Source organism: Trachemys scripta, chromosome 5 (genome assembly GCF_013100865.1).
Source record: "Trachemys scripta elegans isolate TJP31775 chromosome 5, CAS_Tse_1.0, whole genome shotgun sequence".
Lineage (NCBI taxonomy): Eukaryota > Metazoa > Chordata > Testudines > Emydidae > Trachemys > Trachemys scripta.
The window spans coordinates 23984789-23997409 of record NC_048302.1 but is presented as its reverse complement, the minus strand read 5'-3'; the positions used below and the strand labels follow the sequence as shown (position 1 = coordinate 23997409).

Here is a 12621-nt window from a genome sequence, read left to right as displayed (position 1 = left end):
TTATTCCAAATAGCATGTTCATTCATGGAACATGAGTTTTCAAAGGTTCATAAGTTAATCAAATCAAAACCAGCTTTGCCCATAACACTGAAAAGCACTTTTCATAAATGAAGGTTTATTCATTGCCAAATGTCAACTTTCTATCCCCCGACATTTCACCTTTAGAGCTAGTTAAAAACTATGGCAAGAAATCTTTGGGGATTAGTGATTCCCTCTGCCCTGACTCTCCTCATATTCCTGTCTGTCAAGGTTCTTATAATCTTCCCCATCTTTGTGGCATCTGAGACACTCACAAATGTATTACAATGAACATAAGAAGGTCTCTGTATCGTTCTCCCCATTCTGAAGTGATTTTCATTTTTGTGACAGGAATTTGTTTTTGTATATAAATACATGGCTTTATTGGGGGAAGGTTAGGTCAATATGTGGGTTTTAGATTTTCTTTGAAGATGCTGTATTTGGGGCCATTCTCATCTCTCCTCAAAGCAAGCTCCAAAGCTGAAGACCAGTGACCAATAAGCTCTGTATCCTGTGCATGAGTCTCTCTCTTATAGCATTGGAACACGGCTGTCATGGAAGTTCGTGGTCATGTGTGATGAGGCAATCCCATCGATAACGTGGGACAGTATGATCAGAGCTTTGAAGAGGAGGCCTAAAACATTCAATCTCACCAAATTCATAATGGAAAGCCAGTGAAAAGAGCAAAGCAGAGGAGCGACATGCTCTCGATGGTTGCTGAGTAAGCCAGCTGTTATCTTTTGAATGAATTGGAGCCTTTTCAAGGTCAGCAATTTCAGCTTTAGATACAGTGCATTAAAATAGGGCTGTCAATTAATCGCAGTTAACTCACGTAATTAACTCAAAAAAATTAATCGCAATTAATTGCAGTTTTAATTGCATTGCTAAACGATTAAATACCAATTGAAATGTATTAAATATTTTTGATGTTTTTCTACATTTTCAAATATTTGATTTCAATTTACAACACAGAATGTATAGTGCTCACTTTATATTATTTTTATTACAAATATTTGTATTGTAAAAATGATAAACAAAAGAAATAATATTTTTCAATTCACCTCATACAACTACTGTAGTGCAATCTGTTTATCATGAAAGTGCAACTTAGAAAGGCAGATTTTGTGTTACATAACTGCACTCAAAAACAAAATGTAAAATTTCAGAGATCCTATAAATCCATTCAGTCCTACTTCTTGTTCAGCCAATTACTAAGACAAACATGTTTGTTTACATTTACGGGAGATAATGCTACCCGCTTCTTATTTAAAATGTCAACTAAAAATGAGAACAGGTGTTCGCAAGACACCATGGCATTGCTAGGTATTTACGTGCCAGGTATGCTAAACATTAGTATGCCCCTTCATGCTTTGGCCACCATTCCAGAGAATATGCTTCCATGCCGATGATGCTCACTAAAAAAATAATGCATTAACTGAATTTGTGACTGAACTCCTTGGGGGAGAACTGTATGTCTCCTGCTCTGTTTTACCTGCATTCTGCCATATATTTCATGTTATAGCAGTCTCGGATGACGATCCAGTACGTTTGTTTTAAGAACACTTTCACTGCAGATCTGACAAAAACGCAAAGAAGGTACCAATGTGAGAGTTCTAAAAATAGCTACAGCACTCAACCCAAGGTTTAAGAATGTGAAGTGCCTTCCAAAATCTGAGAGGGATGAGGTGTAGAGCATGTTTTCAGAAGTCTTAAAAGAGCAACAGTCCGATGTGGAAACTACAGAACCCGAACCACCAAAAAAGAAAATCAACATTCTTGGTGGCATCAGACTCAGATGATGAAAATGAACATGCGTTGGTCCACTCTGCTTTGGATCGTTATCGAGCAGAACCCGTCATCAGCATGGATGCACGTCCTCTGGAATGGTCGGCGAAGCATGAAGGGACATATGAATCTTTAGCACATGTGGCACGTAAATATCTTGCGACGCCGGCTACAAAAGTGCCATGCAAACGCCTGTTCTCACTTTCAGGTGACATTGTAAATAAGAAGTAGGCAGCATTATCTCCTGCAAATATAAACAAACTTGTTTGTCTGAGCGATTGGCTGAGCAAGAAGTAGGACTGAGTGAACTTGTAGGCTCCAAAGTTTTACATTGTTTTATTTTTGAGTGCAGTTTTTTTTGTACATAACTACAATTGTAAGTTCAATTTTCATGATAAAGAAATTGCACTACAGTACTTGTATCAGGTGAATTGAAAAATACTATTTATTTTTTACAGTGTAAATATTTGTAATAAAAAATAAATATAAAGTGAGCACTGTCAACTTTGTATTCTGTGTTGTAACTGAAATCAATGCATTTTGGAAATGTAGAAAAATATTTAAATAAATGATATTCTATTATTGTTTAACAAAATGATTAATCGTGATTAATTTTTTTAATTGCTTGACAGCCCTACATTAAAATAATCAAGCCTGAATGTGACAAGTATGGTCAAGTGCAAATTTGATAGAGCTGGATGAATGTGGTCTCCTTTGGGTGTAGCCAGCCCAAGATTAAATAAGGAGCAGCCATGGCTACTAAGGTATCCAGAGGTACTGAGGAGTCCAGGTAAACAAACAAGATGTCATTCCCTAAACATGTCAGTGGTCCTGGACTCAATACTTTTCATCCTGTACCGCAGATCAATGCAATTTTTGGGGTGGGGGGGAAGGGGATTAGGGAATGGGAAAATTCCATATTTGGAAAAAGATGGAAACATTTTTGTGGCAAGTTTTTTTGTTTTTTTTATTGTGGTGTTAGAAGCTGTTCAGGGGGGTTGGAATGTTTAAGTAGATGCTACGGGAATGGTCAAATGCAGGTGAGACAAAGATACCTGATAAATGCACTGTACTGTATGGTCTGCAATTATCAAATGGCTATCGCTATCACCGATGTGGTATTAGACAGCATATATCAATGCAGGTGCATACACATTGTATGGGTGTGTATATATATGATACACACACACACAATGCACCTACATTGATATATGTAGTCTAAGACCCACCAGTCACCAAGTTCAACCAACTTAAAGATGTACACTGTCATCTACTCAATTTGTTGCCATGTCTTGGTTCTGTATTTGTACAGCACCCAGCACAATGGAGTCCTGGTCCATGAGTGAAGCTCCTTGATACAATTGTAGTATAAATAAATAACAGCAGCAGCAAAGTTCACTTCAAATTTAGCAGAATTTCTCATCTCTCTTATTTTAAAAACACAAGGAAGCTAACATTCACCAGTCTATCAGAACCAGAAGTATCTATATAGACCGAACTGAGGTTCCCTATACAAATTTGTATGTACATTACTTAACATGCAAGCCAAAATGCAATTCTCTGCCCTCCCAGATCATGGACAAATTAATTACTTTTTCATTTCCACAGATGTGGGGTTTGCTTTTCTTTTTCCTTGATAAAGATACATTTGCCCTGGACGGCATTTCAATGTATTATTTGTATTACTATCTTCTCTTTGGTATCTCCTTGGTAGCCATTGCAACAAACAGATGAGGTTGATGTACGTGACTTGCCCTCTATCTCCCTTTTGTTTCTGGACATTTTGGACCCTGGCTTTCAGTTGTGCCTTGCCAATCTGACCAGTTCTAGAGAACACTTTAAAAAGCAGAGAGGGAAAAATCTTTTCTGAGTGAAATGGAAATGATTTTGCAAGAAGCAGCAGGCCAGCTCTCAGTGGCTCAGATGGTAGCACTAAACACTAGGCAACACCCCTAGCAACCAGGATCTTTGCAGACTGCTCCTATTAGCTCCTATTAATTGCTCCTATGGGCTGCTGAAATACATTCTAACAGAGGGCTGTGCAAAATATGCACTGTAGGCTACAGTACTGTATTTATCTTCCCAAGGCCTCTTCCGTGCACTAATGGCTGCATTGCACGCAGAGTTTGATTTAAAGCATGAACTAAAGAAAGAACAAATAGCCCCTTTAAAGACCCTTGTCTGTCAATGCAAAAGGCAAAGTATCAACAACAACCTGCACATCCTCATCATAACAGCCAGTGAGCATGCTGTGCCTCCCACACAAACAATCCTAGAAGAGCAAACCACCCTGTGAAGAACAAAGGATGAGTAACGTCTGATCTCTCTCTCATACATTCAGTTTTATCTGTTCCCTACCATTTTGGGTCAGATTCTGGCTTTACTAAGGAAGATTGAAATCTGGACAAATGCCATGACTTCATTCTTGCTTTACACTGCTGCAACTTCCATCAAACAGTAACTCCTTAATTTATTTTACACAGATTAGAAAGCCAAGCTAGAAGTCAGACCACTTAAGGTTTCAAAAACATATAAATCAATATACCTCAGGCTAAATTAGCCACTGGCATAGGAGTTCAATGGAGTTGTGCCCATTTATAGAGTGAATTTGGTCATGTAATCTGTAACACTACTAATTAAGTGCCCCATATGATCTATATTATACAAATACCAATATAAGTTCCTTTATACATACTGTACCAAGTATTATTTTGAACACCTACTGCATTTGGAGTTACTGTGATCTGTTCCCAACATGGGTCTATACACACAAAAGGTCGAATCCTGGTCTCATTTAAGTCAATGGTCATTTTTTTTATTCATTTCTGTAAGAACTAGGATTTGGCCCATAGCAGAGTAGACTGCAGCTGCATCTTCCAGAGGATACTCTTATCAAACATAAGGAAACAGTACCTCATAATTCTCTTGATCTGACAGCTCCAAATAACATCCCCCCACCCAACTTTCCATTGTTTTTCATAGTGTTTATTGGCAATGTTCATTACTGCATTGAGAATAAATGTCACCTACTCCTTGATTGGTCATTTGTCCCATGATTTCAGGTATATTTCACACACCCTATTTAGCTCCTTAAGGCTCATTCCAGATAGTGGGAAAGTATCCAAGAGAAACAGGGTTTTTTTTTTATTCCCTCAGGACACTGATATCCTACTTGTATCAGCTGTACAACACGGGAAGCATTTGATGTAGTTATCTAGTTATCCAGCACTAAGACGGCACAGAGAGAGAAAGCTCCATCCCTAAAGAGAGCCTTATCCTTTTAGCATTGCTACCTTAGGAGTTATGCTGCCATTGCCTCTTCCATCTACCTAAATCCCATTTTCCAACACAGCAGCACATCTGGTATAGAAACTGGAAGCGGCATTAACTTCTGCACAAATATCCTCCCTGACATCTACCCAGTTAGCATGCTGCAGCGAGCAGCTATTCTCTACCACTCTGTTCCACCTGAGCTGCAAAGCCCTGGGACACAGAGGTAACAGAGTCTTTCACAGTCTCCCAGATGGATGGGGGAGCCTGTTGCAGAAATGTCTCGTGTCTCCTTTCCTTTTTTTGGCGTTTTTTTTCCCCACCTCATCTAAAACGCCAGGCCTCTCAGCAGAGGGGAGCACAATGCCCTTTATGTGAATTTTCAGTGAACACATGAATCAAATTATTCAAATCAGGTCAAATTAGAAGGGCAATAAGTCACTTCAGGGAGAGCCAGGAGAGTGTCAGGGCTAGAGGTGAAATAATGTGTAGGCAGCACTGACTCATTTTCCCAGAATACCTTTATTATATAAAGTAACCTTATAAAAACCCTAGAGATGTTTTTCCTGTGTACCCAGTGAAAGGCAGAGTATTTTTGACCTGACAGTCTATGTTTTTACTGTGTTGGATTTATTGACTGTGTGGCACTTGCATGCTTCATTCATTCTTCAGCTGGTAAATAAACAGTACTATTATCTCACAGATCAAGTTGTTACCTGACATTTGTTGCTTACTTTTTTCTTGGACAGTTGGCCACCTATTCCCCTGCACTAAAAGGGCAGAAGAGGAATACTACATGACAAACTTCTGCATGCATCTGACAATAGTCGTGTCACTAATGCCTGTCAGTGAAGTATAACTACCAGCTCGCGTGGCTAATTTTTCTCTAGTGATCATATCCTGTCCCCACAAGCATCAGCATTTGGTGAGTGGGTGGTGAAGACTTCTTGCAGAGATGCTAGGTATCCCAACATTTAAGAAAGGGTTAAAAATCAGATGCAGGTTCATTTGTTTAAAGCGGGAGCACTAGAATTGCCATACTAGATCAGATTGTCCAACATCCTGTCCATGACAGTGGCCAGCATCAGATGCTCGAGAAGAAACGCAAGAAACCCTGCAGTAGACGTATGTGGGATAATCTGCCTCTGGGAAGTTTCCTCTAATCTCTAATGGAAACTGGTTTAAAATGCTGAAACATTGGATAAAAACAGAGATGAAAATTTCAATCTCTCTCTTTTTTTAAAGCATTTACTCTAACAACTCTTGCTACTCCTATCCATATAAATATCCAATCCCTCTTTGGAGGAAGGATGGTCCTGTGGTTAAGCCTTGGTTTAAAATGCAGTAGCTCTCAGATTAACATCTAGCTCTGTGATTCTGAGCAAATCACTTAATCTCTCTGTTCCTCATTTTGCCATTTGCAGTGATTCTTTCCCCCCACCTCACAAGGACACTGTAAGGACATTGTGAGGTGTTCAAATACTCTTGTGATGGGGGGGTCACAGAATTACCTTGATGAATACTCCGGGTGGAGAGGGGCCATGCATCCCTTCTCATGATAAATGGGTCAGTTTGCCATAAAAGTTCTGAGGTTGTTTCTACAATAAATAAATATTCTATTGGACATGGGAGGGGGCATGAGTCTGTGATTAACTTTGTTCTTTCAGTAAAGCTCACAGTTTAACCCACTTTGATAGCCTCTTTATCATAGCAGAATGGGGCTGTATTGTCCACAGTGATGATTTTGAAGGTGACACATCTAGTGCATTGAACAGCCCTTTCACTTCATATACTAGACTCATGTGGCAATACCCAAGTAGTTATAAATAAGCATTTGTTCTGCATCAGACTAGTTTGGGGGAACTAGTTATTAAATCATTAATCCTGACAAACACCCAACAAAGGTCTGAAAATGGAAGCTCTACCCTCACTGTTAGCAAAGATAGGGTTTATGCTTCCACAGGCTGAAGCAAATGTTGAATAAATGAAATTCCCAGTATTCATAGTTAGGAATTAGATATTCAAACTGCTTGTCAAAGCAAGCCTGACTCCTCCATTTCTCACAGGAGAAAGGCACATTAAACCAGCCACAGAGAGAGATTTCCATACTCAGTGGTTTCCTGACTAGTTCTGGCTGTATTTCAGTGGAGATAAATATAAAGTCACATGTACATTATATATCAGCATTAAGTCCATCAATGTCAATGGAGCTATGCCAGTTTACTCCAACTATATTCCGAGAGCATTACAATAGCGTTATGCAAAGTGCACATGCAATTAAATTGTTATATTTTCCCCTAAATAGAAATTCCACAATAATAAACAAATATTGCCCCACTAATATGTATCTCTATAACTCCCCTTTATGGGACTTTTTTTGTTGGCTTACCCTGTTAGCTAGAGTTGGAACTCTGCTGGGAGATACTGATGAAATATTGATTGACTCTGCTAACTCACTGTGGCATGTGTAGTGCATTAAAACCACTTTGATTATAAGTAAGCAATGGCGACCTTTCCAGATGAAGGATTTAGGGTCTGGGAAAGAGTAATCCCTTGTACAGGAGAAACCCTAGCAATAGCTGAACCTGGGACAAAAGTTTGGGTTGAAATTCAATATTGCGCATTATTATTAGTTTCTATGACCAAACCTGTGTGCCTAAATGCAGGCTCCTAAATCCATGTTAAGGCACCTCAAAGAATGTGATTAATTTTCACAGGTGGTGAACATCCACAAATCCCCATGAAGTCAGTGAGAACTGCAGGTGCTCAGCCCTTTGAAAAACAAAACAAAACAGGATGCTTTCATTGAGGTGCTTAAAAATAAATTTAGGGTCTTAATGTTAAGCCCCCAGGTTTGGAAAACTTTGTCTTTCATTAAAAAAGATGAGCCCCAGAAAGGAGGCAAGTTGGACCCTAGAGATGGTGGGCAGACATCGTTTTGATCAGGAGAAGATTCAGCCATATGCATACCAGCAGACCCATTCTAGTCATCCCTTTGCTCCAGAGAGCATCTGATCACCACCATAATAGACCTTGGTTGATAGTAGAGTGAAGTGGAAGAGGAAAAGCTAAAACAGTTATGGTTCAGGGCGGTCACAAGACTGTAAGGGAGCTGACGTTTCAGAGAGACTAGCACATACATTTCACAGAGACATTTCCCAAGTTTATTGAAGCAAGCCTGCCACCCCTTTACAGCACCCATTTTCACTGAAGGCTATCGCAGGGGCATTTGCTCTCAAGTCTGACATTAATCAGATCTCTCTATGTAGTGTTAATGATCTCCAAATGCAAGGGCCTGTTCACAACAAAATATTTACTGCATTTCAACACCAGAAGGCCAAGAAAAACAGGAGAACCTATTACTAACCAAGCTAGTTCTCATTCTCAAACGGGATATGGTGGGGAAAACAAAACAGAGGCCAAAATCATGTTTCATTATTTATTGTGGCTGAAAAACATTTTAACATGTTAGCAGGAACTGGTTAAATCTGACAAGTTTTAGCTTTTCATATAATTTGTTTGCCTCATCACATTGTGGGCATTGCTCCTTACTTTCAGACTTACAGCTTCTTCTCAATGGGACATTATGTCCCACTTGCAAAAAATTGTTTAAAATGAACCCTAGTTACTATGTATAAACATTGAGGAAAACCAGCTGATATACTGAACAACGATTTAAGACAAAGCATATGAGGGTTTGAGAAGCTCAGAACCTTTTGGAGATACAACCTGAGGCACTTAAGTTCCTTTTCTATTAAATTCTGACCAATTTTGTTTTGAACTATTACTGTATTTATCAGTTAGGCAATGTTATCACTCAAGGGCTATGCAGCGAGGTTCATATAGAGCAATACCCAAACACTAGTTGACAGCATCCTCAGTATTCTGCAGATTTAATCCAATAAAATTACTGTAAAGTGGGCTAGTGCAAGACCAGCTTCACAACTACTATGCCCTATAGGAACCGTGAAGTAGTGTGGGTTATAAAAGATCTATTAAGATTAAAGGATTGTACAAAATGTTTAGGAGATCCTTTACAATTCCTGTAGGTCATGTTTATAAGCCAATAAAAGATTTGGATTCAGTAAAAAGCTAAATGGAATCAACTAAAGCAGAAGATTGAGTGAAAAAATAGATTCTAGGGTACAAATGTGATAAGTGAGATTAACACATGCAGCATCCTGCAAATGTTTCAGAAAGTCTAAACATTAAACACATTCTTATAAACCTAACATTTATTCTAACAATATTAAAACATAGCACTGGTTTCCAGCTATGTACTTGTCAGTGTTCAGGGCCTTGGAATGAGCTGGCACCTGGTCTGTCAGCATCACAGAGGCATTTAAAACCCCAGTGACCTGACAACAGCACTGTCACGCTAGGGAATCTAGCATACTAAAGCATGAGGCTATTATATTTTTATATGACCAAGCCATTGACTCCACAAATCCTAGAATATGAGGGTTAGAAGGGACCTCAGGAGGTCATCTAGTCCAACCCCCTGCTCAAAGCAGGACCAATCTCCAGACAGATTTTTTTTTACCCCAGATCCCTAAATAGCTCCCTCAAGGATTGAGCTCACAACCCTGGGTTTAGCAGACCAATGCTCAAACCACTGAGCTATTCCTCCCCTCATAAGTGGGAACAAGCTGAAGCAGTGATGTAGTAAACTGGTTTTTGCTCCATAAGGCTTCATAAGGTTTTCGCTTATGCTTCCAACAGATACCCAAAGGCAGTATACACCCCAGCGTCATCAAACTTGTGCTCTAATGCAAAACCTTGACAGTGACCTCAGCAGCGTTCATGCAGAATAATTTCCCAAATGCTTGGAATATGTGACAGTGAGATGTGCTGATTTGTTGAGAAAAATTTATATAAAAGCATAAGTGATGTGTTATTGGCAGTGTTGTAGACTATATGAGGGTGGAAAGGAGTGCACGAGTCTTTCCTGATTCCATTCTTTTAAGGTTTTGGGGTATGAGATGTATCCTACAACAACCTTCAGTGCCACTAAATGTACTTTTTGTTTATTATCATTTTAGAGTTGCCTCGCTTTTTTCTCCCCATGTTAAAGTGAATGGTACGTTTAAATCTTTATTTTAACAGCTTTTCTAGGGAATTCTACCAGTGTTTCCCATTAGAGTCCTACCATGCTGAAGGAGGGACTTCCTATTTTCCAATGATACAAAACACCCCCTAACATCTTTCTTGACTTCAGACTCAACAAAGGCTCATTCCCATTGCTCTAACTGTAATCCCTGAAGGACAATGATATCTTTATTAAATTACAGTGACCCATGCCGCCGGATGCAGGGCTCTGAGTGTGGTCTAAGCAATATCTTCCCCAGAGAAGTACTTCTTTTCAAGCAACAAATCAAGGCAACACATAGGTCTAGTCCACTCTTCTTCATCCCACTAACACCACCCTAGAGTGAGCGGAATTTGTATAAAACCCCTCCGACACTCCTTTCAATATTTTGGGCATTGCTCTAGCTCCTCCTTCAGCAAGCTGAACAGCTTGGAAAACTCTGGTAATGGAAGCTGCATATACTATGCTGGCAATGAGAATTTCTGAGCACCCTTCATCGGAAGGGGTAATCCCATTTGTGCTGCTTCTGGCTGCTACCTCACTGTCAATTATCTCAGTTTGAAAGTCTGCCTCCTGCACTGCTCTGAGGGTGAAGGAGAGGGAGTCTTCCCACATAAGAGAAGTCAGAATAAAAGAAAATATGTGCAACACAGATGCAAAGTAAGGGCATTCCAATATATTCACAGCAATATACAGGTGGTCACTAGATCAGTTCACCTCATCAAATTCCATGCCTTTCTCAAAGATGCTTATTTTCACTGAGATGCATTTGCTCCTGGGTCACTCACAGTTTGCTTCTCCTGAATGAATCTGTCAGACATGTCAAATGTGCTTGATGCATTTATATACCACAGTTATTGAGTGTGCGTTTTTCTGCCTCTTAGGCAATTTTCTGCCTACTACTCCCCCTGTACCAAGTACCCTATATGCTGTATTTTATGTTTAAAGAGACAAGGGGTTATATCCTTATGTTGACTTAATTGTCATAAATAGAGAAGGCACTGGGGACAGATCGAACCTTTGAAGGCCCACAAGGTGTCCAGTCATAGGTCCCCCTAATTTGAACTCCCTAGAAATGGAAAGAAGATAGCCCTGAAAACATAAAACCGGTTTGACCTGATGCAAACCATTCACTAGCATTGAAAGTTTGTCTCTGCTTGAACCGACTTCCCATCTTCTTATAAGCCAAAGGTATTCACAGACCCTTTGCAGCCACTCAAATATAGATCTAAAACAAAAACAAATCAACCAACTAACCAATTAAAAAACACCATAAAAACAAACAAAAATAAACCCCAGCAGAGGATTCTTTTTACCCCAAAAAGAAAGAAGACCCAGAGACCCCACTATGGACTTGGCTGTTGCTGCTGATTTTACATGGAAGGCAATCAGATACTATAGTAATGGGCAACATAAGAGAGAGAGGCTTATGTCATTGGCAAAGCACAGGAGATAAGGTGCACCAGGATGAGACAAGAGTGGCCAAGTGGGGCAGGGCTCCGTAACTTTGGGCTGTATGTCAAAGAATCAGCTCCGCTATCCTCAGTGAATAGTATTGAGATCATGGAGGACAGTAATCCTTTTCAGTTTGTTGTGAGAGGTGGAAAAACATGTTTTGCAGACCCAGCAAGAAATGCTAAGAATGGCTCTGGTGTGGAATTTCAGAGAAATGCTAACAGAAAAACAAATAGCCATTTTATCCTTTATTATTAGCAGGAAAGCTACAGTACAAAGCCTTGCACAAATACAGACTACACCTTCATCACCACCAACAAAATCTACATTTTACTGTGCAACGCTGTATGCAACAGAGTTACCCAAACACTACACATCCTTTTGACTCTGCCCATGATGGTGCTGTCTGCAGAACATAGTGCAGGGGTTTTCAACGATTCAAGAAAACCCAAGATTTTTTTTCTATGCTAGAAAAGACTTGGGGTTACAGTACTGGACTAAGATCTGGGCTCTATTTACTGGGTCTGCAGCCAATATCCTGTGCAACTTTAGGCGCGCAGAATAAATCTGCTGTTTTAGAGGAGACTATAATCCATTGTGTTAAGTAATATTAGCTGTTACTGAAGTAGGAATTAAGTGATCAGTGGCTTGGGATCACATTTTAATACATTTGAGAGAATCACCTTCTTCGGGAAATTAATTTTATATTAAATGAAAGGCAAAGATTTGTGTTCACCTGCCAGAATACAAATGGTATGATTATTTATTTGTACCTTGAAGCCTCAACCTGAAACTGGAATTCTATTCTGCTAGACCCTGTACAAACTCATAGGAAGAAAATGACTAGGTCCCAAATAGTCTGAAGTCTAATACACAAAACAGAAAAAGGGAGGGGAAAGGGAATTTTATTATCCCCGCTTCTCAGATGGGGAACTGAAGCACAGAGAGGTTAAAGGCTAGACTTTCAAAGGAGCTCAGGGACAAATTTGCAAAAGTGGTCACTA

The 12621-nt window shown here is 39.6% G+C and overlaps 1 protein-coding gene across 8 annotated transcripts in view; it reads right to left on the bottom strand.

Moving 5' to 3' along the window:
* The window catches only part of MAPK10 (mitogen-activated protein kinase 10), a 258639-nt gene that overhangs the window by 151208 nt on the left and 94810 nt on the right, over positions 1-12621 (bottom strand). Inside the window, exon 1 of one of the 8 annotated variants that reach the window (XM_034771496.1) lies at positions 4527-4545. The exons of 6 other annotated variants lie outside the window; for them this stretch is intronic. The gene's annotated coding sequence lies outside the window, so the exon portion shown is untranslated. Of the gene's footprint in view, positions 1-4526; positions 4546-12621 lie in introns of those variants that run through there. One more of the 8 variants, XM_034771500.1, reaches the window with a different exon arrangement.